Source organism: Schistocerca cancellata, chromosome 11 (assembly GCF_023864275.1).
Source record: "Schistocerca cancellata isolate TAMUIC-IGC-003103 chromosome 11, iqSchCanc2.1, whole genome shotgun sequence".
Taxonomy (NCBI): domain Eukaryota; kingdom Metazoa; phylum Arthropoda; class Insecta; order Orthoptera; family Acrididae; genus Schistocerca; species Schistocerca cancellata.
The window spans coordinates 145,283,695-145,309,124 of NC_064636.1; the positions used below are offsets into that span (position 1 = coordinate 145,283,695).

General features: G+C 43.2%; 2 protein-coding genes across 9 annotated transcripts in view; one reads left to right on the forward strand and one right to left on the reverse strand.

Moving 5' to 3' along the window:
• Positions 1-4,117, forward strand: part of LOC126108940 (protein brambleberry-like) — a 202,427-nt gene extending 198,310 nt beyond the window's left edge. For all 8 annotated transcript variants that reach the window (XM_049914316.1, XM_049914318.1, XM_049914317.1 and 5 more), the window contains exon 13: positions 1,232-4,117. The gene's annotated coding sequence lies outside the window, so the exon portion shown is untranslated. The remainder of the gene's footprint in view (positions 1-1,231) is intronic.
• The window catches only part of LOC126108938 (uncharacterized), a 237,986-nt gene that overhangs the window by 41,043 nt on the left and 171,513 nt on the right, over positions 1-25,430 (reverse strand). The gene's annotated exons all lie outside the window — the stretch shown is intronic.

Below are 25,430 nucleotides of genomic sequence, written 5' to 3' on the forward strand. Positions count from 1 at the left end.
AGATGACTTCCTAGATATAACCATGGATTTTTGTCCGAATTTTCATAGCCAAATGAAGAGTGAGAAATGGAGAAATAGAGTATCTAATTGACTGTGTGGTCTAGCTAGCCAAAAAAGTATTTAATTGCTTGAAAGTAATCAGGATAATTTTAAAAACTTAGCGATTTGAGGAAAAGTCAAAATGTTTCACTAACAGGAGCTGCTAGCTATGTGATTGAAGTGTCAAAAAATATGAAAGCACAGCTTAAATTCTCTTGATCTGTATACTCTCAGGAGTTGTAGTAGTTGTAGTAGCAATATTAATAATAATAATAATAATAATAATAATAATAATAATAACATACCAAACAATATTTAAATATATTATATTTCATGCTTTTTGAACAAAACTTCAAAATAAAAATAAAAATTTGAAAAACAGTCAAAGGTTTTGTGAAATGATTTGTCTTAAAGCAAGAAATAAAATAGGCTACAGAAACATTTGATGCGCCTTTGTACGATGCTCGAAATTGTGTATAGCAAATGAGAATCCTAGAATTTTAATGAGTACTAGAGGATATTCACCTGGTGTATTTTCACTCATTGGTGTTCTTATATCAAAAATTTATTAGCATAATGGCTTCTGTACATTATTTTTGAGCATTATTCTAAGTCATGTCTAATATTTCTCTAGTCTATTTTACTTCGTATGTTTGTCAAATCATTTCAGGAAGCATTTGAATAATTTTACCAACGTTACTAATTAACCTGGAATTTGAGTACCTCCAATTTTCCATGCAAGTTTCTGCCTCGTCTTTTCTCTTGTTCCTTAAAGCCTCTAACTTGATCGTTACCAATAATTCAATGTTACTCCAACTCTTTCCTTTCACTGTTCTTCAAACCTTTGGTCAAATGACACAGTGTTTCCTTTTAGGTCAGGACTGTTTCATGTATCCTACCGTCCTTTCCTCCTCATGAAGTAATGTTTGTTTCAATCCTGGTGAGTTTGTGATGATTTTTAGCTACTAATCCATCACATTTTGTGTAACTGTCAACACAGTTACAGTTCCCTGTTTGCTGCTTTTGTTTTTGACATAAATGTTTAATTATTGTAGGCACAGCAGTTTCCCAAATTGTGAACTTACCAGTTCTGCGTTGTTACTGTTGGGGAGCTGCACTCCTCCGAACAGTTGCGCAGCTCAGGTGCTCCTTTACCAAGGACTATAAATTTAGAACTGATATTTTGTTACAGGGAGCAATACTTCAGTAGTTGAGTGAAAGAGCCAGGCAGCTAACAATGAAGTATTTCTCAACTGGAGGCCCCTAGAAATTGGAGCAGTTACATATTCCGCAAAGGGAAATTGCGGGAGTTGATTTATTAATGGTTTCTGGTGCTGGTAATAGCTTTGTGTCTGCTACCTGTGTGCATTTCTAACGTGCTCCGAAATAAAATGCCTTGTAACCCCTTAGCTCTCTCTCTCTCTCTCTCTCTCTCTCTCTCTCTCTCTCTCTCTCTCCCCCCCCCCCCTCACAAACACACAAACACACACACACACACACACACACACACACACACACACCTGTGGGAATGACCATCAAACTTGATAACTGATGCTGATTAATTAAATTAATTAATTTGATTAATTAAAACCAAATGACATTTTGTGTCTGGGTGTTTACATCGAATTGACAGTGGATTTGTGTCAATGTTCTTGTGTCAATGTTCTAATGTGCATGCTCCTATTCCATTCTTTACAGTCAGTCTTCAACATTTGCTGACCATGCAACAATTTATGTCAGGATTTTTAAAGGGGAATGTACCATTTAACCTACATGCATACAGATGGGATTATGTAGGCCATTAAGTGAATTTTGAAATAAGTTTTGAAGCCGGTGGTTTTAACATTGAGTGCCAGTATTGTCACCTTAAGAGTTTAATACAAAACTTGCTGTGCATGCGTGATACTTGGTTTAATATACTACCAGTGGTCATTTTTCGTTCTCAAAATTAAAACACACTATCCTGAAGCCTTGTAAGAACATTACTGTTTCCAACTATTGTTGTGACAGAGATAGAAAATGCTTTAACAGGGCATTTGGAATCTTAATTTTATAATATTTATACTATCACTGGTGTTGGGAAAGAATAAAGATTACATTCTGTCTCGATCTCTCTCATTTTCTTTGATCCCAAATGTAACCATCCAGTGACTATAAAATTTGAATAACTGCATCAGATTTATCAGGCTCGAGCTTTTGACAACTTAGCTGTCGTCATCAGGAGATATTTACGTGGGCGCAGGTACTTCAGTTGGCCAATTTGTCGCGGAGATATATCACAGAACTCCCCTTTGCTAAAAGATATTTACATCAAAGTCTGTGACTGAAGAGCAGTGGTAATTTCATTAGATAGTGAATGACTCACTTGCGCCTCTGTTATATCCGTGATATAATTTGGCCAACTTAAGTACCTAATGGCCTACTGAAATATTTCCTGTCAGTGACAATGGGGAAAGTCACCAAAAGCTTGAGACTTATAATTCTGACACAAGTACTCTGTAAAACACTAATTCAAGAATTTTACTACGAAAAACTACATTTGGCTATAAAACTTCTGCATGCAGTCTGATAGCCACTGCAAATTAATGCCAGCAGGGAAGATGTCCCACTATTAAAAAAAAGAGAAGATAATTATTGCTCAGTTGCAACAAGAGGTTTTGGAGACAGTATGATAAGAACTTTCCTGACCAAGATTTGTGCTGTAGTTCATGTATTTTTCTTCTTGGCAGTTTAGTTTTCTTATTACTCTCCCAAAAATACTTGTGGCATAGCTGAAAATACTGGCACTGCTGGTGCTTGTGAAAATCATATTTTACTGAAGTAGTTTGTCTTTTTATAGCTTTTCAAATGCACAGCATATGGTGGGGGCTAGTACAAAAATTGCTTGGAAAAGTTTAAAGTATTAGTTTTCTTCACATGTACATTTATTTCACATTTGGATTCATTTGTTAATTTTCCTATATTTGAAACCTCGATGCTTCCTCGTATTTCCTACAGTGCAATGAATTTTAGATTTACTGAGTTGAAACACATTAGAGAAGCATCTGGGTTCTCTATCATATCTGTATGATTACTTGACCACTCTCTTGGAAACCTACGTACACTAAAGCCTCACTTTTTGGAAATTTCTTCGAGTGAAGTGAGTAAAATAGATATTTAACCTATGAATATTGTGTTGTTACTTAATGCAGAAATGAAGTAATGCAGCCCTGTTTGTTAAAATTTGTTGAGAAACTCATTTGTAATTCTAGAAGCTTTAAATTTATTTGCAACCCCTTTCCTGTTTCCCACAACCTTGTGCTTTTCATTTAATTTGATGACAAGGTTCTGAGCAGGCATAAAGTTTACAGTTTGTCTGTGTGTCCCTTTCTCACACTTAAATTGGTCCAATTTAACAGCAGCATGCTTCCTTGTATATTAAGTGCTGTATAAAAATGAAAGATAGTGGTATTTTAATAAAAGCTACTAGCAGAAGCTAGATTAAGTTTTCATATAGTCATTGCTCTCTATTTTGTATAACATTCTTTGCTCAAAATCAAATTTCAGTACACTAATATTAGACTATTCGCTAAATGTGAAGTGGTTGTGTTACCATCAGGAAGACACTACCTAACATTTTGTAATTGCGATCATTTTGTACTTACTCATATACATGCTCTAATCATTATTTAATTTACCATCTCTTACGTATATTCTATGTTTGCAAACATTTTAAAAACTTTCAACATTGTCTTTATTAAAAAACTGTTGGAAAAGACAGTTTGTCCATTTTCCGTTTCTGTAGTGTTTTATCATGTGCATTTTGCAAAATTTACCCTTGGTAATTCTGTTTGTAAATGATCTTAGTTTTAACAGTAGCAGTTGTTGCTGTAGAAGCTTCTCTTGAATTACTGTGATTTAATTCATATACTGGAGCAATAACTAATTGAACTTGTGAGAGACTGTGATATGTTTATATGTACTTTTGTGAAGCTCAGAATATGTGTGATAAAATTTGAAAATTGAAGAGGGCTTTTGCTCCTATTTTTTGCCTGATGTACAATTAAAGACAAATACATTTAAATTAGTTTCTGTAAAATCCTGTCCTTTTTTTCCCCTTTTTTCAAACTTTCATAAACTGTTGGAGCAGAAAAAGATTGCAACATCAGGAAAGGTGTCACAGCCTATGTACACGGAATGCAAAAATGGTTAAAACCGTACACATGGTCTCAAAAATAGCTTCAGTGAAAAGGATTACATCACCTGAGAGTTTTCGGAAATCAAAGATGCGATTTCGATCCATTGCAGGTATCCATGAGGAGGAAAGCCCTCGCTAACTGGAATAATGACCAACTTCGGAGTGTGTCTGTTCGATTGCACGTATCATCATTTTTTCTTACACTTTGTTGATAAAATGTTAGTTGAATGCTATTTTTATAACAAAATACATTTCATTGTGATAAAGGAGAAAAAGTGATCAGTTTATATGCATATGAACACTGATGACACATGTTGATAGTTGGAACAGCTTGTAAAATGCAATAGTCTGCACTGAGAATTTAAACAAGTGTTGTCAAAATTCGTAGGCATGCACACAGATTACTTTTGTTCCATGTTTGTAGGGAAACTTAATTTTACTTTAAAGAACAAGATGTCAGTTTTGCAGCAGTTTTAATTAATTGCGAGCAGTGAAATTTGAACTGAATGCACTCAGCCACTGGTCCAGTCAGAAAGTGTTATGTTGCTGTAGTATATCCACAATGAATCAAAATTTTTGCGAGGAGTCTCGCTGGATTTTTCACACCGGATGCAGATGGAAAATCCAAGTGACTTAGCAGCAGCATTGCACATAGCTACATATTTGCAGGAAGTGGATAGCGCCACTAGAAGTCGCAATGAGAAGAAAATGTTTTGTCTTCCAGAGAGTGTTACCATTGTGGGAAGCAAGGTCATTTTAAGGGACAATGTCGGGGAACCGCAGTGTTTCAATTGTCAGTAAACAGAGCATAAGGCACGGCAGTGTAAAGCCAAGAAACGGGTTAATGATACAGCAGGTGAAAAACTGTTAAATGAAAAATGGAGTGTTCCTGCCGTTGGGAGGCATTCCCAGTAAAAAGAGCTTCTCAGAGAGTGCATGAAGAGGTGGATTGTAGTTTGATGGTTTGGATAATAACGCAGCGTTGTATTCTGACAGGGAATCGTGCTCTGGTGTATTGTAAGCCATACAGGCTATCGAAACAATTACAACCAATAGTAGAGCAATTAACAGAGCAACAACTGGAAGATGGGATAATCCAGCACAGTAATAGTCCTTGGTCTAGTAGCGTGGCCCTAGTTCCGAAGAAGACACCGGACGGGTCGAAAAAATTTTGCTTTTGTTGAGATTACAGACATCTGAATGAACGGACAGTGGCGGACGTATATCCGATTCCGAATATCACAGAAATGTTCGATAACTTAGGGCAGTGTAAATTATTGTCCACTATGGATTTGCAAAGCGGTTATCACCAGATTGAAGTATGTCTGGAGGACAGGCCAAAAACAGCATTTATAACGCATTGTGGTCACTTCGAGTATAAGAAAATGCAGTTTGGACTAAAAAATGCTCCAGCAACATTTCAGAGGTTGTTGGATGGAGTCCTTCGCGGGTTGAAACCGAAAAAATGCGTGGTGTATCTGGATGACATTATAGTTTTTTCAAGAGATATAGAGCAACATGTGGAACAGTTAGAGGTGGTGTTTAAAAGATTAGAGGCGGCACGGCTAACATTAAGTTTGGACAAATGCCATTTTGCGCAAGCACAAGTAAATTATCTCGGGCATGTTATCAGTCAGGACAGGGTACGGACAGATCCTCGTCTCACTTCTGCAGTACAAGATTTTCTGGTTCCGGAAACGGTTAAACAACTGCAATCGTATATTGATCTTGCGAGCTATTATCGAAAATTCGTACAGGAGTTTGCAGAAATAGCGAGGCCACTTACTAAGTTGCTAAGAAAACGTGTTACCTTCCAGTGGATGTCAAGAGTGCGAGAAAGCAGTTCAAGAGTTGAAACGGATACTGACGTCAGGTCCAGTTTTGAAGTTTCCAGACTTTTCGAAGGAGTTTATACTACAATGTGACACATCTAATCACGCTCTTGGGGTTGTACTGGGGCAAGAAATTGATGGCGAAGAACATCCGATTGCATTCGCGTCTCGTCAATTTAACAAGGCAGAACAAAATTACTCCACAACGGAGAAGGAATTGTTAGTGGTGATATACAGGATTTCGTACTTTCGATGTTATCTGTAAGGTAGAAGGTTTAAGGTTGTGACGGATCATTTGGCTCTGAAATGGTTATTAGGTCTGAAAGACCCAGCGAGTAGGCTAGTGAGATGGGCGCTGAAACTCGGTGAGTTCTATTATGAGGTAACACATAAGCCAGCATTGAGCAGGAAAGTGGCAGTATTACAAGTAACAGCGGTGACTGAAGATGAGGAAAAGGGCACAAGCCATGGTTAGTGATTGCCAATTGTTCAGAAAGCAACCACAGTTCCTAGTACAGTACAGGTTACTTTGAATGTCGACGAAATGTGGCCCGCGCGTCGTCGTACCAGCTGTGTTAAGATCTGAAGTTTTGCAACAGGCGCATGACCATTTTCTTTCAGGACATGGCGGGAGAAGAGCTACGGATAGGCAGATAGCGGAGAAGTTTTGGTGGAGGACACAATGTCAAGACGTGGACGAGTACATCAGGAATTGTGTGCCGTGCGGACTTGAGCCATCAAAAGATTCAGCTTCAAAGATTACCAAAGGCAGACAGACCTTTCCAACAAATCGTAATTGATGTATTAGGCCCATTTAATAGGAGTGCAGCAGGGAATAAGTATGTGTTAGCAGTGATTGACCACTTTTCTAGGTATTTAGTCATGGTCGCATTACCAGATCAGAAAGCAAGTACGGTGGCACAAGCTTTAGTTAATAATTGGTTATTCAGGTATGGGATACCTTAGTCCTTAATCTCGGATCGAGGTACTAATTTCACATCTGATCTGATGAAGAAACTGTGCAAGTTACTGAATGTAAAGAAACTACAGAGTAGTCCATTCCATCCGCAAGCAAACGGACGAACAGAGAGAGTGCATAGCACGATCGCTAAGATGTTGAGTCATTATGTAAATAGTCAACACACCGACTGGGATGTGTACTTGCAATTCGTAACCAGTGCATATAATAGTAAGGTACATACGTCGACAGGATTGTCGCCGTACCAAGTGGTGTATGCACGTAAGATGCCGTCACCTTTTGACATGCTTTGTCCAAGACTTGGAGCAGAGGGGGAGCATGTAAGGCAATTTGCGAAAACCATTAAGGAAGTATGGCAGAGAGTTAGACGAGTGAACACGAAAGAGTTGGAATGAAAATAACGGATGGGAGGTACAACGAGGAAGTTGCCGCAGTACAGAGCAGGCCAATGGTTGCTACTAGCTAATCCGTATGTCCCAAAAGGGAGAACCGAGAAGTTCACAAACAAGTTCCAGGGACCGTACCAGGTAGTGGAAATGACATTACCTACCAATGTAAAATTACGATTGCCTACCAAGACAACGGTAGTTCACGTTAGTAGAGTTAAGCCATTCCAGGGGATTGTAGAAACGTGTATATGTACTTCTCTTTCTGGCAGAAAGTGAGAAGAAGTGCCAGAAGCAGACAGTAAACTGGGTATTAAGCAGACAGTAAACCGGGTATTAAGTATAAGTTGCGTTCCAGGGATGTGTAGTTAGCAGTAATTATCATGTGTGTATTATATTTGTGCACGGATTAGGGTTATTTTATTGGTATTAAGGGGTAGTGATGGGAGTTTTTTCCTACACTCTCCATTCTGTAGGTGACGCAGGATTGGGTACAAGTGGATAGTATGGGGTGTAGTCCTCTGGCAACTGACACAAGCTGGCGAGGTACAGGATATGCCATTGCAAAGTGGGGTGTTGTTCGGAAAACAACCGGATGTGGTCCTCAAGAGTCACAAGTGGACGCTTCGGCTGGCACTCGACATGCTGCAGGTAAGGAACGAGATGCGGCAGCTACAGGAGGTGGTATCGAGTGTGGAAACGGTTGCATCTAAGAACGGAATATTATGGGAAGTGCAAGAAGAGTACGAGGGTTTGGATAGGTCATATAAGGGAACAACTGCGCCCCAAGTCGTGAGCACGATTCCAGGGAGGAGAAAGAGAGTAAAGAGGGGTTGGTTGAATGCAGGTGGGAAGTTGCTGAAAACAATTTTTGGAACGGCGGATAGAGACGATATTGACGGTTTGAACAATTCTTGAACAGTTATTCGCGACAGGGAGGAAAGCATAGGGAAGTTGGTGGATGTACACACAACAGAGATACGGGGATTAGGTACAGAGTTGTTGAATGTGACACGCGGGGTACACGGGATGGCTACAGGGTTACGAGCATATATAGAACAAACACAGAAATTATTGAATACGGATCTGAAACAGGTACAAACGTGACCGGATATAGTGTAAAGGAAGCTGGAAATGGCTAAATTGCTGCGGGAATTGGTTAACAGCATTGATGATGCACGAGTGAGGACGGACGAATTGCAAGAGGCAGTACATCACACGAGTTGAGTAGATATCTAACGGAGTCAGTTTCCATTTGTCCATCACGGGTTGTTTTCACGGGCAAGGGGTCGTGTGAGATCCAGTTATTTAGGGCAGAAGCAGAAGCTTCGGACTGTCGGAGAATAACAGTGAAGCCTACACCATATTTTCAGCAAGTTGGGAGGCATTGGTTGTATTCAGTATTTGCTACGGAGAGGATATCAGCCAAGTGTTATGACAATGGGAATTGGACAGCAACCACGGAGATTGAATTACGGGACAGTGGTTTGCTAATCAACGGGACAAATTGTGAAATAGTAGGGGATCATTTCAGCTTACCAGTGACAGTCACGGGAGTCACCAAGGGACGTACTGGCCAAATGCGTCATTCAGCATCGCATCACGAGAAAATTTGACGTATATTAACAACACCTTGGATGCTACACTATTGCAAACGATAGATAAACTAGTAGATTCGGAGAAAGGTCAAATTTCAATGCAGCAATTATTAAGGCACGGGAGAAGTACGATACCAATTACAGATGGCAGCCGAGCCTTGGTTGGAACGATCGAGGTCCGTGTACATGACACTAATCAGACCTCTGATGACATATGCTGCTCCCATCTGGGGTATGCAGCTCCTACACGTCTGAGCCACCTGCAGATAACAACAGAACAAAGTGCTACACATCATTAGCAATGCTCCACAGTGCGGATCTTCACAATGATTACTGCCTTGAAACCTTCAAGGAAGTAGTCAAAAAAATCGCCACACGACTATACAGGAACTCACGACACTTGAACAATCCTTTCAGCCTTACTCTGGACGCTTATGCTTCCACCTATGCTTGTGGTCGTAGTTTCCCAAAGACACTGATAGCTAGGGCATAACCACCTATGGCAAGCTAACGTACACTCACAAGTGACAACATCGGCAAGCTCCTGCACGTCAGAAACACTGACCGTGCCAACTGCTATCGCAGGCAGCCACCAGACCGACAAGCTCACACACTAACTAACTGCCAACACTATCCTATCCTATACTGTGACTCCGATAGATCAGACACTAACCGATGGTGAACCCGACTGTTATAGGTGTGCCGATGCTGTAGGAGAAGCCAGCCGCCAAGTAACATCACTCCAAAACGTCGGAGGTATCCGCCTGCATGTTACCCACTACTAACAAAACCCACTCTTGCATGACCTGTCGCAGGCACCAAGAAACCTGCTACTGCTCTTATAGCCTGACCCAACTACTGCAGCGATTTTTATTCCCTCGGCTCTTGCCTTAGCACTTTTATTTTCCTCTGCCCTTCCAACCACTACCCTTCATTCAACTTTCAACCCACTCTACCCCCAGACAAGCATGTATACAAACAGAACACAGTGCTGTGCATCATTAGCAATGCTCCATGCTACACCCGTACTGTGAATCTTGACAGTGAATACTGCCTTGAAACCCTCAAAGTAGTATTCAAAAAAAACTCGCCATACAACTAAACAGGAATGGTAACCAGAAATACGCAAACATCACAGTACCCACATCCTACGAGACTAACCAATATGCACAGATGGGAGTAGACCTGTTGTATTGGCCATCACACTGGTGTGGTCGTGCGTGGGAGGGGGAGGGGGGGGGGGGGCGACTCCACCCCGCTATATATGAATAAAAAAAATAAAATATTCGACGAGCGGCCTCAGTTAGTATCTGATGAAGAACACAGTCAGTCTCGCTGGCGTGAACGGCCCCTCGGGAGCACCTGACTCCCCGAGATGTTCGATTTTTTTACTGCCCATCTGGATTGTAAGAATGGTGTTCTCATTAAGAAAAATTATTAATTCAGAGCAGGTGTACATGTGTTATTCAAATGTATCACGCTCCACCTGTTGGCAATTGCCTTGTGCACTGTATTAATTGTGTGGATTATAACAAAGCATTGTTTTATCCTGTGATATAGCTTGTAAATTTTACTGATAGATTGACGGGTTTCTCTTGTAAGCAATGCAATCGGATACATTGAGGCTCATGTTTGATGAGGGTGTGGTAAAACAACATTATGAATTTCATTAAGTATTAGTTCAGTGATTCTTTTACTGTTGTCTACAGATCGTGCTGAACCGAAACCTGCCACTTTAAAAAAATTAATGCAGTCAATATGGGCAATAAAAAATCTATTTTATCCAAGCCGACTGTCGACAAAACGCAGTGCAGACTAAAAAATCTGTTTTATTCACACTGACTGTCGACAGAACAGGGAGAACATAAAACAACACAGGGTTATGCACTATTGCCACCATGTCGTCCCATCAGCTCTAACCAAGTGACCAATGAAAAATTAGAACTGGAAGGCCAATGGGAAAGTGCTATGTTTCTCCCGCATATGTGTAAATTGAGTTAGCTTCCAAAATGGAAACAGCTGATTTAAGTTCACCATCTAAAGTACTGCCTCTTCTTTGAAAATTTGCCCACTTACGTGTGAAAATTATGTTAACGGTTTCTTTTATTGCTACACTATGTGATCAAAAGTATTCAGACACCTGGCTGAAAATGACTTACAAGTTTGTGGAGCCCTCCATTGGTAATGCTGGAATTCAGTAAGGTGTTGGCCCACCCTTACCCTTGATGACATCTTCCACTCTCACAGGAATACGTTCAATCGGGTGCTGGAGGGTTCTTGGGGAATGGCAGCCCATTCTTCACGGAGTGCTGCACTTAGGATAGGCATCAATGACGGCCGGTGAGACCTGGCACGAAGTCGGCATTCGAAAACCGTCCCAAAGGTGTTCTATAGGATTCAGGTCAGGACTCTGTGCAGGCCAGTCCATTACAGGGACGTTACTGTCGTGTAACCACTCCGCCACAGGCCGTACATTATGAACAGGTGCTCGATCGTGTTAAAGATGCAATTGCCATCCCCGAATTGCTCTTCAACAGTGTGAAGCGAGAAGGTGCTCAGAACATCAATGTAGGCCTGTGCTGCGATTGTACCACACAAAACAACAAGGGGTGCGAGCCCCCTCCATGAAAAACACGATCACACCATAACACCACCGCCTCCGAATTTTACTGTCGGTACTACATATGCTGGCAGATAATGTTCACTGGGCATTCGCCTTACCCACACCCTGCCATCGGATTGCCACATCGTGTACCGAGATTAGTCACGCTACACAACATTTTTCCACTGTTCAATTGTACAATGTTTACGCTCCTTACACTGAGCGAGACATCGTTGCATTTACCAGCGTGATGTGTGGCTTATGAGCAGCTGCACGCCGTGCGGGGTTAGCCCGAGTGGTCTACGACGCTGCGGTCGTGGACTGTGCGGCTGGTTCCTGCAGAGGTTCGAGTCCTCCTTCGGGCATGGGTGTGTGTGTTTGTCCTTAGGATAATTTAGGTTAAGTAGTGTGTAAGCTTAGGGACTGATGACCTTAGCAGTCTCACCTCTCGCCTAACTGTCATAGTACTTGCACTGAATCCTGATGCAGTTTGGAATTCCTGTGTGATGATCTGGATAGACGTCTGGCTATTACACATTATGACCCCCTTCAACTGTCGGTGATCTCTGTCAGTCAACAGACGAGGTCGGCCTGTACGCTTTTGTGCTGTACGTCTCCCTTCACATTTCCAATTCACTATCACATCGGAAACGGTGGACCTCGGGATGTTTAGGAGTGTGGAAATCTTGCGTACAGGTGTATGACACAAGTGACACCCAATCGTCTGACCACATTCGAAGTCTGTGAGTTCCGCGGAGTGCCCCATTCTGCTCTCTCACGATGTCTAATGACTACTGAGGTCGCTGATATGGAGTACCTGGCAGCTCAATGATCCTAATATGAAAAATGTATGTTTTTCGGGGTGTCCGGATAATTTTGATCACATAGTGTATTTTATACAGTGAAATCGGATAAACTATGACAGTATGAGGTGAAATACGCAGCTTTTAGAGTAGTTTCTATCACAATAGTTGGTGTACTTTACAGTTGAATGATTGTTAGTGCAGTGGTAACAACGACCTGTATCGTGAATGCTGGGTGCTACATAAATTACTTGAAGTGCAGTTATTTACACACAGTGTAAATGCGTACCATTGTACGAAAAAGTGATATTTGTCATAGTAATGTCTGCTACAGCATTCACACACAGCATATCTGTTTTAATTTCACACATTTGTATCAAATACCTTTACATTTTGATTTAAATGTTTGGTTAAAAAATTATTCTGTTACAAAATGTAAGTTTTAGATACATAAACTGGACCCCCCCACATTTTACATTTAATGTCTTTCTGTATTAGCATGCACACTTATTCTCTTGCAGATTCCACGAGGGTAATTGAGGGAACAGGACTGATCAAAGACAATGGTGTCTGTCTAAAATGACTAAAGGTATTGATGTAGTTCATAACAGGTGGGCTGGAAGAAGATCAGTGGACAGTTAAATGTTCCAAAAACAACCGTTATGAGGGTGTCCAACAAGAAGTACACTACGCCTGATGAAGTAGCAAAAACAAAAAGAGGCAGATATTGAAGAAAAGTGGTTTAATGTTACGCTAAAGAGGCTTCCTTCCTCAAGTTTAACCAGCAATGACTTGTGAAGAGTGGCAATACAATTGGCAAAGAGAAATCACATTTAATACCGATTCAAAGATGAAATTGCTGGGAAAATGTGGGATAGTTCTTAAACGACACCAAGCCAAACTGTCAGAAATAAATCGTACAGGAACTCCTGCAACAGGGCTCCAGGCTTCAGCTAAGAAAACACACAGAAATTCTATAACTTTCTGGCACATACTAGGTTATGTTTGCTCCGGTTTAATATGTGCTTCCAATTTTGTTTAGGGTTATTGGGATTATTTGTTCACGGAGTCCAATTCTGGCAGCTATTTTTGAAACTTTCAAAGTGTAAAGTTTTTTAAAATATTTTTTTCATAATAGCTTTGATCTTGTAGTGGTACTCACTTGGGAATGTTAACTGGACAAGTAAATTCCCGAGTTTTTGTTACTCTACATTATATTTGGTGATGTGATTTTTTTTTTTTTTCCATCAATGTGTACGGGATATTATTTCGGTTTATTTACAGTGTAACTAACGTAAAAATTGGAACAATATCACGAAAAGGAGAGATGCTAGTACACACTGCACAGCGGAGACGCCGAGTCGCAGATAGGCACTACAAAAAACTGTCACAATATAAGCTTTTGGCCAACGAGGCCTTTGTAGAAAATAGACGACATACACACAACTGCAGCTGAAGCCATATTGCGAGCAACAGCAGCAGTGCACGATGGGAGCGACAAATGGGTGGGGGTGAGGAGGGGGCTGGGGAAGGCAGGGAGAGGGCTAGCAGCGTGGGGCGGGGACAGCGAAGTGCTGCAAGGACGAGGTGGAGAGAGGATAGGGAAGCTAGGTGCAGTCGGGAGAGGTGGGGGAAGGGAGTGGAAAAGGAGAGAAGTAAAAGGACTGCACTGGAATTGGAACGGGGAAGGGGCTGGAAGGGTGAGGACAAAGACTAACGAAGGTTGAGGCCAGGAGGGTTACAGGAATGTAGGATTCGGAAAAGTTGGTGGGAAGGATCCACGTGGCACAGACTGTGAAGCAGTCATTGAAATGAAGGATGTCCTGTCGGTCAGCGCGCTAAGCAGTTGTACGAGGTCGGGAGAATAATGACAGTCTGTGAAGCCTTCAGTGAGACCTTCGGTATATTTCGAGAGGTACTGCTCGTCACTGCGTACGTGATAACCACGGGTGACGGCTGTACGGAAGCGACTTCTCGGTACGGAACAGGTGGCAGCTGTCGAGGTGGAGGTATTGCAAGTGGTTAGTAGGTTTGATATGGGCAGAGGTACTGATGTATCCATCTTTGAGGTGGAGGAAGGTGGCTTGTTGGGTTGAGCAGGATCAGGTGAAGCAAATGGAGGAGAAGCTGTTAACATTCTGGAGGTATGTGGATACGGTGTCTCCACCCTCGATTTAGATCGCAAAGATGTCGTCGATGGATCTGAACTAGATGAGGGGTTTAGAATTCTGGGTGTTTAGGAAGGATTCCTCTAGATGGCCCACGAATAGGTTGGAAGAGGATGGTGCCGTGTGGGTGCCCATAGCTGTACCTCGGATTTGTTTGTAAGTAATGCCTTCTAAGGAGAAGTAAGACTGGGTGAGGACATAGTCGGTCACGGTGACTAGGAAGGAAGTCGTCGGCTTGAACTCTGGCGGGCATTGGGAAAGGTAATGTTCCACAGCAGTAAGGCCGTGGGAATTAGTGATGTCAGTGTAAAGGGAGGTGGCATCAACACGATGAGCAGAGCACTGTGTGGTAAAGGGACAGGAGAGTCGGTGGAGGAAATGGTTGGTATCTTTTATATAGGAGGGTAGGTCCCGGGAAATAGCCTGAAGGTGTTGGTCTACGAGAGCAAAGATTCTCTCAGTGGATGGAAAATTACCAGCCACAATGGGACGTCCTGGGTGGTTGGGTTTATGGACTTTAGGAAGCTTGCGGAAGATAGGAGTGTGAGTACTGGTAGCAAAGACTCTGGGGAGAGGTTCTGGGATGAGCCTATGGATTTGAGGAGAGACTGGAGACCCTGCTGCATTTCTCGAATGGGGTCACTGTGACAAGGTTTGTAAGTGGATGTATGACAGCTGCTGGAGTCCTTCGTCCAGGTAATCCTTGCAGTTCAGAACGACAGTGGTGGAGCTTTTGTCTGCAGGTAGGATCATAATGTCAAGATGGTGGGGTGCAGTTCTTTCTGTGGATGTATGGTTAGTTTGCACGTAGAGAGATTTGGGGAATGACGGTGACACATAGTTCGAGGTTAAGAAATTCTGGGAAGTTAACAGGGGATGATTTGGTGGCAGTGGGAGTGGATCACAGTTGGATGGAGGAGTTCAACATTGGCCTTTGGTCGAGTCTGACTGGTAGGGTTGGTGGCGAAAACGTGTTTCCATTGTAGGGACTGGGAGAAGGTCCTCGACAAGTACTGCGTGTACGACTTTGCGAGTGGAGCAAAAGGTTGGGCGTTTGGAAAGGACTGATATTTATGTGAGACTAAGGCTTATGGAGGAAAGGTTCAAGAGTGTTTTTCTGGTCTGTGTGGTGGTGGGAGGGAGGTTTGGACAGTGGGGTAAATGTAATAGGTCCGTGAGACAAGGTTTGTCAGCTATGAGGGGGAGGTTTGGAGGTAGTCGTAGAGGTCGTAGACAGTGGTATTCCGAAGTGGGAGTGGGAAGTGAGCAGGATGGTGAGTTTTTTGAGGTGGCATTGTGCATGTTGCTCTAGTTTCTGGAGGGCAAGTTACAGTGTGTGTTACTAATTCCAGGAATTTGGGATTGCATAGCAAGAGGATTTTACGAATGAAGAGAAGGTATTGTAAGGAGGCTCGGGCTCGGTTGATACGGTTTTGCAGGACTACGTTGGTGAGAGCTAAGGGTTGACGGAATCTGAACAGATGGAGGTCATTGTGGAAGGAAGCGTGGCAGCCAGAGATGGGTAATTTGATAGTAAGATCATTTGGGGGGATTCCACGAGCCGAGCAACAACGCAGGAACAGTATGTGGGACTGGGTTCTGGCTAGGGATAAGGAAACTTTTCGGTATTGACGCATACGGAAGGAGCAAGGATATATGGTGGTAGAAAAAATTATGTGAATAACGTAGAATTACGTCCGAAAAAATTCGCAAAAATACACCCAAAAATGTCGGAAGAATCACGAGAAGGAAGAAACGGATGAAAAAGTGGAAAAACGAGACGAAATCTGAGGGAGTCGACGATAGCGAAAGGCAAACACTCACCAAAATTGGCGTGAAGTCACAATGAGATCACAGAAAAGACATATATAATAAAACATATATCTTACTGTGGGCAGCAGGTCTGAGGGTAGATAAGTGTGAAGAAGGGAGGATGACAGATGTGACTGGATGAGGTGAAATTGTGGGAGCGATCTGGGATAGAGTGGAGAAGAGTGAGAGGTGTCGGTAGGATGGGATACAGGACAGTGTGGCACCGGAAAGGTCGGTGTGGGAACCCTTGCCCAGCGGTGAACAGCACCCTCCTGCACTCAACTCTGCTCGAATCTGCCCAAAATGTTCATTCGGTAACTGCTTGAAAGAAAGAATACTAACCTTTCCAGAACAATTCTTTTTTTCTCTCTGAAGAGCAGCTTTCAACCAAAAACCGCAAATGTTGTAAAGTTTACAGCCACAGCAGTTCCACATTCAACAGACTACTTTTGATCGGATAACTAATTTCGAGCACCGAGTTGCATTTCGTTTCAAAAATTGCAGCTAAGTTGTGTATCAGTGGGCTGGAGGCACAGTTGCCTGTAAGTGACCTGTGTGAACACGAGGCTAGAGGCAGTGTGAGAAATTACCTATGAAGTTATTTTAATACTGTGTTAGTATAATTCAAACATGTTACAAAAAGGAAGGAAGGTAGCGGTTTAGCATCTCACTTAGAAGATGTAACACAAGCTCTGGAAAGGGAATTTGCAGTGTTGTTTTCAATGGAACCACAACAGCATCATAAAAAAAACTTCCCGAAAAATATTGCTTACCACACTGTAGCTCGAAAAATTTTAATAATCAGAAGCCCCTTTCTCGATACTCTTGTGAACACGAGAGATCACTCCGTACAACCACCTGTGTAATTAAATAGACGTACATCTGTGTAACTAAATAGACGTACATCTACGTAGCCAGTAGAGCTTACTGTGTCTCGTCTCAAACTGGACAGTGCGGCCTCGTGTAAAGTTTGACCTGTCGACGGGCCTACGAGGGTAATTTCGAACTGAGTTGTGCACACATTATCCGTGCTAAAATATATTTTCTCTCTGCATCAGAGGAGTATGTTCCCATTTAGAACTTCCTGACAGATTAATACTGTGCACCGCACCGAGACTCGAGCCCGACACCTCCGCCTATCCTACACGAAGCCGTGTCTCAGTAGTGCCCTCCCTTCACAGAGTGCTAGTCCTGTGGGAACCCTTCTGTGAAGTTTGGAAGGTTAGAGGTAAGGTACTGGTGGAAGTAAAGCCTTGAGGGAGGGTCTCGAGTTGTGCCCAGACAGAGCAGCCAGTAGAGCACTTGCCTGCGAAAGACAGAGGTCTCGGGTCAGAGACCTGTCCGGCACGCAGTTTTAATCTGCCAGTAACTTCCACATTGCCCTTTTACCGCAATAAGAGTTGTCAGCAATGGGAAGTTGCCCACCAAATTGGCGCAATTCACAGCGACACCGTTCTGACATTCGATCACTACAGTGAAACGCAAAAGATCAAACGCCACCCTCATAACGGTCGTCTGTGGATGACGACACCGGCTGTGGATTGTCACCTACGCGCTACGGCTCGTAGGTCCCCCGAGGAGAATGCGACAGAACTGCACACTGCCTTCTGGACCGGTCGTGTCGACTCGTCTCCACACAGCTGTGTCAGCATCTAGGACACAACTGTTTCGATAGGTAAGTGTCCTTTAAGAGCGACAGCACTGTGACGGGCGAGGGAACACTCCGAACGGGATCGACGGTGACCGGTTCTCTTCACTGACGACTGCAGGATTTGTCCGGTTCCTCGACATCGTTACAGAAGTACGTGCAGGTGGCCGAGAAGGCAATCCCACAGCTTTGGTGAGGACGTGGATCGGTCAAATTTTGGGTCAGTATTGCTTAGTGATGTCGGATGCCTATCAAAGTACTGAAGGTAATTTGAGACCAGTACCTGTCATAACAAAATTTGATGGTATTGGGTGTATTGTATTTTATTATACTATTTGACTGCAGTACCTATCCTGTACGTAACATGTTACAAATTGAAATGTGGTGCACTTGTACATTCATTCACTGATCACCAACTAGAGCGTGATAGTTTATGTCAGTCATTCACTCACCTTCTGATACACGGAAAACTATATATGTAATGTAACGTTATGTTCACTCTCCTCACTGCAACTGACTGTACCTGAAGGTATTAGCTATGTAGGTAGCAACATGACTCAAATAACGTGCCACAAGCTTGAAAATATTCACACGTATATTATGATAAGCCTTTAGTGAAATAACCAATTACACTGTTAATTGTATAACAGTTAATCACACATGTGACCAGGATTAAGTCTTGATTGTTCCTTAATTAGCAATTAAGTTCAGAATATTTTGCAACTTAGAAATGCAATAAAGTTTATAAGTACTAGTGTCATACTGTCAGGACATTTGCACACAAGAAGCACTGTTCAGGTTAGTAATGTTGCTGAAGTTTCTCAGTGACAGAGTTACACATACCCAATAATTTGTGCTCGCATATATGCAAACACGATGAGCAACAACACTTTTGCATTTGTCTGCAAATACAGTACACTTCTATAAAAATACTTTTAATCTGATACTTCACAATATTCAAGCCACATCACACTGAAGCATTTGTAAAAACGTCATCACATTCTGCGTCACGTGACTTACCTCTCGATGTGGCACTGTCTAGTCGCCCACACAGTTTCCGACACGTGTGAACCCGTCTCGTCTGTGCTGGTGATTATGACTCGAATGAAGTTAAAAGTGCCAGTGTGCTGCTAAAATGTTCAAAGACTGTGTAAGGTGGAATGACGGTACACTCACACGGCATCGAAACATATTCTTCCACCTAACGTCGCGTGCTGAAACCATTTTGAATGTCTACTCCATGCTGAAGTCACTTTTTCATAGATGAACTTTACTACACGACATACATACTGCATTTGAAAAGGGTCACATTTTACCCTGGCCAGTTCACCTTCATAATAAATTCCGATAGGCTATGATGGAATTTAAAAATAGTTTTAGCATTACTTCATCTAGGAAGCAAGAATGAACTGAACGGAATGCCCCACGGTATCTATCCACATAGACCTAACTGCAGAGGCTCGAGACCTGGACCCTCCTCACACGTAGGATAACAAAATCGAGAGGCCCTGCGTCAAAGAGTGGGATGCGCTCGAGCGGTAACGTCTGAACTGCCTCGTGGAGGGCATTCTGAGTGATATGGGGCATGTGTGGTGTGAACGTTAGCTAGCAGCAGGTTTTGTTGTCACAGAAGTGCCCTTACAAAAGCACAAAATTTGGTTTCATAATGCTTATTCTTTCATTACCATTACAGTATCTTTAATCCAAGCGTATATGTGTTTTCAAGGTTGCAGGTTCTACAAAACTGGTTTGAGCTGTTTATGCCTTCCCAAAAGTAAATACAGATATCACCTAAAGATTTAACTTAGTGTTTCCTATATATTTTGGCCCGATACACGAAATTGTACCGTCACAGATGCGGATCTTTTATCGAACGTGGTTCCCAGGTAACGACCAGTTTTGCCACTGACGTACACAGTGCTAGAGCTCAGTTCAGAGATCGAACTTCTGAGTGTATAGTGAAATGTGCACCTCAGAATAAAAATGGGCAAACACTGTAGGTAGGCCAACTATTTAGTCTGCAACACTGTGTTGTTATCAAATCACGTTTACCAGCAGATGTTACTGGTTGGAAATGAATAGTGATTGCACAGGCACTAACTTTGTGCCCCAACTCAGATCTCCCAACAAGACAACCCTACTTCAAACTGAAAATAGTCCTATTTGCCTTAATATTCTAAAATATTGTGTAATTAGTGACATTCAGCAAAAAATATCTTATGTTGGTGTAAAACTTACCACATCCACATCTTGTCGATTACTCTGCTATTCGCAATAAAGTGCCTGGCAGAAGGGTCAATGAACCACTTTCAAGTGTCTCTCTGCCGTTCCACACTCGAATGGCACGTGGGAAACACGAGCACTTAACTTTTTCTGTGCGAGCCCCGATTTCTCTTATTTTATCGTGACAATCGTTTCTCCCTATGTAGGTGGGTGCCAACAGAATGTTTTCGGAATCGGAGGAGAAAACTGGTGATTAAAATTTCATGAGAAGGTCCCTTCTCACTGAAAAATGCCTTTGTTTTAATGATTGCCACTCCAATTCACGTATCATGTCCGTGGCACTATCTTCCCTATTCCTTGATAGTACAAAACGAGCCACCTTTCTTTGAACTTTTTCGACGTCATCCGTCAGTCCCACCTGATGCAAATCCCACGCCATACAGCAACACTCCGGAACAGGGCGGACAAGAGTGGTGTAAGCAGTCTCTTTAGTAGACCTGTTGCACCTTCTAAGTGTTCTGCCAATGAATCGCAGTCTCTGGTTTGCTCTACGTGCTAGATTTCGAACTTCTGCAAGACTTTGCCAATCTTGAGGATTTTGCATTCTTTTAAATTCGGCATTCTTTTTTCGTTGCTTCTGCCAACAGCGATCTGACCCGTTTCGTGTACCATTGGGGATCAGTACCACCACTTATTAATTTATGTGGTACGTATCTCTCAACTGCCGTCGATACTATCTCTTTGAAATCATTCCACATCTTTTCTATGCTTATGTGATCAGATCGGGAGTGGATATTGTCTCTTAAAAAGGTGTTCAAAGCATTTTCATCGGCTTTTTTAAATAGATGTCCGTTGTGTTTCTTTTTGACGGTTGTAGGTGTTACAGTATTCAGCGTAGCAGCAACTGCCTTGTGGTCGTTAATCCTCGTATCTGCCACAAAATTCCCTATTTGTCCAGGATTATTTGTTGCTATGAGGTCAAGTATGCTTTCGCAATCATTTATGCTTCGAGTGGGCTCGTGAACTAATTGTTCAAAATAATTTTCTGAGAAAGCATTCGGTACAATTTTGGATGACGTTTTATGCCTGTCACCAGCTTTAAACGTATAATTTCTCCAGCATATCGAGGGTAGAATGAAGTCGCCACTGATTATAATTGTATGAGTGAGGTACCTGTTTGAAATGAGACTCAAGATTTCTTTGAACTGTTCAGCAAGTATATGTTCAGTCAGAGGGTCGGTAAAACGATCCAATTAACAGTTTAGTCCGACTGCAAGTATAACCTTTTGCTAACGCTAAAATTTCTGTACTGAGGATGTGGTCCATATACTATGCTCAATAATATTTTCGTTCAGTTTCACAGATCGAATTAGGCTCTCCGTCGTGCGAACCTGTACTTAGATGTCACACGGTCCAGTCACATTAATGCGACTAACGCGAATGTTTCATGCCGACCTGCAATAACCACTCACAGACGTCAGGTAGCTGCACCGGCAGTGGAGGGTATACAAAGTGTGCCGGGGGGCACAACGGATGACGTTGCACTTGTCATAATGCAGAAACGGAGTGATTTGTCTGACACGCAAAAGGGCACGATCACTGCTTTTGGGTCAGATGTGGAAGCATTTCCAAAAAGGCTAAGTCTGTAAACTGTTCACGAACCACCACAGTTAAAAGTACGCCCCGTATGGCAAAACGGTTCTACCTAAACCGGTGCCAAAGCAACCGTGTGCCCTAGACGATAGGGGCGAATGACGGCTGCAGAGGCGTGTACGGGCCAATAGATGTGAAACTGTCTGCTCCGATGAACAGAGCGACAGTATCCACCGTGTCTCCTAGACGACTGTTCGGCGAACGTTGCTGCGCACGGGCCTCTACAGCGGGCACCGGGTTCTCGGACCTGTGGCTGTGGCGAGAAAGTCTGGAATTTGCGTGCCAGTACCGCAACTGAGTGCTGACAGGTGGACTTCTCTGATGAATCACATACACCATGTGACCAAAAGTATCAGACACCTGGCTGAAGGCTGAAAATGACTTACAAGTTTTTGGCACCCTCCATCGGTAATGCTGGAATTCGATACAGTGTCGAGCCACCCTCAGTCTCGATGACAGAGTCCGCTCACGCAGGCATACGTTACGTCGGGTGCCAGACGGTTTCTCGGGGAATGGCAGCCCGTTCTTCACGGAGTGCTGCACTCGGGATAGGTACCGACGTCGGTCGGCGAGACCTGGCACGGAGTCGGCATTCGAAAACCGTCCCGAAGGTGTTCTGTAGGATTCGGGTCGGGACTCTGTGCGGGCCGGGGCTGTTACTGTCGTGTAACCACTCCGCAACACGCCGTGCATTACGAACAGGTGCTCGATCGTGATGAAAGGTGTGATTGCCGTCCCCGAATTGCTCTTCGACAGTGTGAAGCGAGAAGGTGCTCGGAACATCAGTGTAGGCCTGTGCTGCAATTGTACCACACAAAACAACGAGGGGTGCGAGCCCCCTCCGCGAAAAACACGACCGCACCGTAACACCGCTGCCTCCGAATTTTACTGTCGGTACTACATATAATGTTCACTGGGCGTTCGCCTTACCCACACCCTGCCATCGGATCGCCACATCGTGTACCGTGATTCGTCACTCCACACAATGTTTTCCACTGTTCGATCGTCCAATGTGTACGCAGTGGATCCTGATGCAGCTTGGAATTCCTGTGTGACAGTTTGGACAGATGTCCCTATTACACATTACGAACCTCTTTAACTGTCGGCAGTCTCCGTCATTCGACAGACGAGGTCGGCCTGTACACTTCTGTGCTGGATGTGTCTCTTCACGTTTCCAGTTCACTATCACATTGGAAACAGTGGACCTAGGGATGTTTAGGAGTGTGGAAATCTCACGTACAGACGTGTGACACAAGTGTCACCCAATCACCTGACCACGTTCGAAGCCCGTGCGTGACACGGAGCGACCCATTCTTCTCTCTCACGATTTCTAATGACTACTGAGGTCGCCGATGTGGAGTACCTGGCAGTAGGTGGCAGCAGAGTGCACCTAATATGAAAAATGTATGTTTTGGGGACGTCCAGATACTTTTGATCACACAGTGCATCAGTAACAGACACAAAGGCCTCATAACAGAGACTTGCCACACTACGCTCATCTGTTACCACCGTGTTGTCGACTATCTGCTCCCGTTCCTTTCTATCGGGTGGTTGCAATTAACATGCAGCTACTGACGGAGGTCCAGAGTGGGTCGTAATTATCGTACGGCACTAAACTGGGTAGAAAATGAGCAACTAATTTTTTACGGACAAATATTAGTTCCAATTTTGGCCGTCAGGTGTAATCTAGTACACTGTTTGTATGACAGTACGACATTCACACTGCCATTTGACGAGCCACAGCATGAATGAACGGTACTGCCGTCCAGAAGAGGGAGCGTGCACTGTCAGTGAAACTGTTTTACGTGCACAGCAGTAGTTACAGTGCTGCACTGAAAGAGTACTGCTGACCGAAAGGTCCGAGGAGAAGCCCGATGTCGTTAAATAGTCTAAAGAAGTTCAAAAACGGGAGTGAGCTGGATGTGGCACCTGGTGGAAGTCATTGACAAGGTTGCCGTTGCTGTAACTGACCTCGCAGCACTGCAAGTGCTCGTGCAGTGTCACAAGAACAGTTCATCCTGGGTTCGACACTATCAGAAAGTTTTGTTGTCTATTTTACACTGGCACAAGATCCAGACACTGCAGTGACTGAAACCTCACGATCCACAGCAACAATGTCAATTTGCTTTCGGTTTTGGCGCAGATCGAAGGTGATAACGAGTGGCCGAGCGACGAGGCACATTTTGCAGTACAGGGTGCAATAGATACACAGACATACCAAATTTGGGGTACTGCTAACCCACAAATTGTACAGAAAGAGCCACGCACTTGCAGTTTGTGATCATTCGGTGCGGATTCGACGAGCACCTTTATTCTCGGTACGCACTTCTGGAAGGACAAAATACCCAGGGGGGTCGGTCAGGCGTACCGTAACATCTGGACGTTACCGAGACCTCGTCGTACGCCACGTGATTCCCACTTCGGAAGGGCGCAACTTTGTGGAAACCACTGTTTTAATGCGACGTGGGGCAACACCTTATAAAGCTCGGTCCAGTGAAGGATGGATTACTGTGACATTCCGCGAATGTGTTACCTCCGAAGGCCGGCGATATCACCCAATCTGAATTGACGTGACTTTTGCCTCTGGGGATATCTAAAAGGATACATTTACCGGGGACACGTTCAGTCTCTACCTACTCTGAAGGTCAGTACACAGGAACACTTTGCTCAGATTCCACCGGAACTGCTACGAGCGACTGTTGGTCGAGTAATTTTACAGATGCAGCATCTTGTCTGTGTCTCGGGTATTAATGACGAACAAGTTGTGTGAGTAGCAGTTAGTAATAAAATCGAAATTATGTACTTCTCACTTCCTCTGACCTTTTCCTCCACATCCCATTCCTAATCCATTACATCTGGAAACATTTCTATGCATCTTTCTTGCACTGACAACACCAGATTTGCAGATGGTGGCCAAAATGGGAACTAATTATCTTTTAATATCTACCAAGTTTCACTGCTATACAATAATTACATCCCACACTGGACCTCTGAGAGTAACTGCATTTTAATTACAACCACCCAGTAGTTAGTCTTTTTTTCTCTACAACACGTACTGTTTTTATTTGTTCCCTTATATAGTTACGTTCTTCACACGGTGCATTTGCTTAGATATCTCAATTATTTTCCTTAATATTCTGTAGTATTCCTCGTAACGGTTCAAATCGTTAACATCGGAGCTGTCACTGGCTGCCGTAGTTTCCCACTCGTCGTACGAGAGAACTATATTCCTCGACTAAACCACAGTTTCGTTGTACACTTCTATTTCACCTGAATTAATTTTGGAGGAAGGAAGTTTTCATTTGAGGTAATGGCTTTATTAATTAGTGTGTTATACAGTGATCAGTCAGAACATTACGACCACCGGCCTACTGTCGATACAAACCTGTCCGGGCATCACCTGGCGAGGAATGACTGCTCGTCAGACACGGGCACAGTGTATGTAGTGTGCTACCTGTGTGAAGAGTGGGGAAGGCGCGCGATCTGTCTGGGTTCGGCCGAGGACAGGTT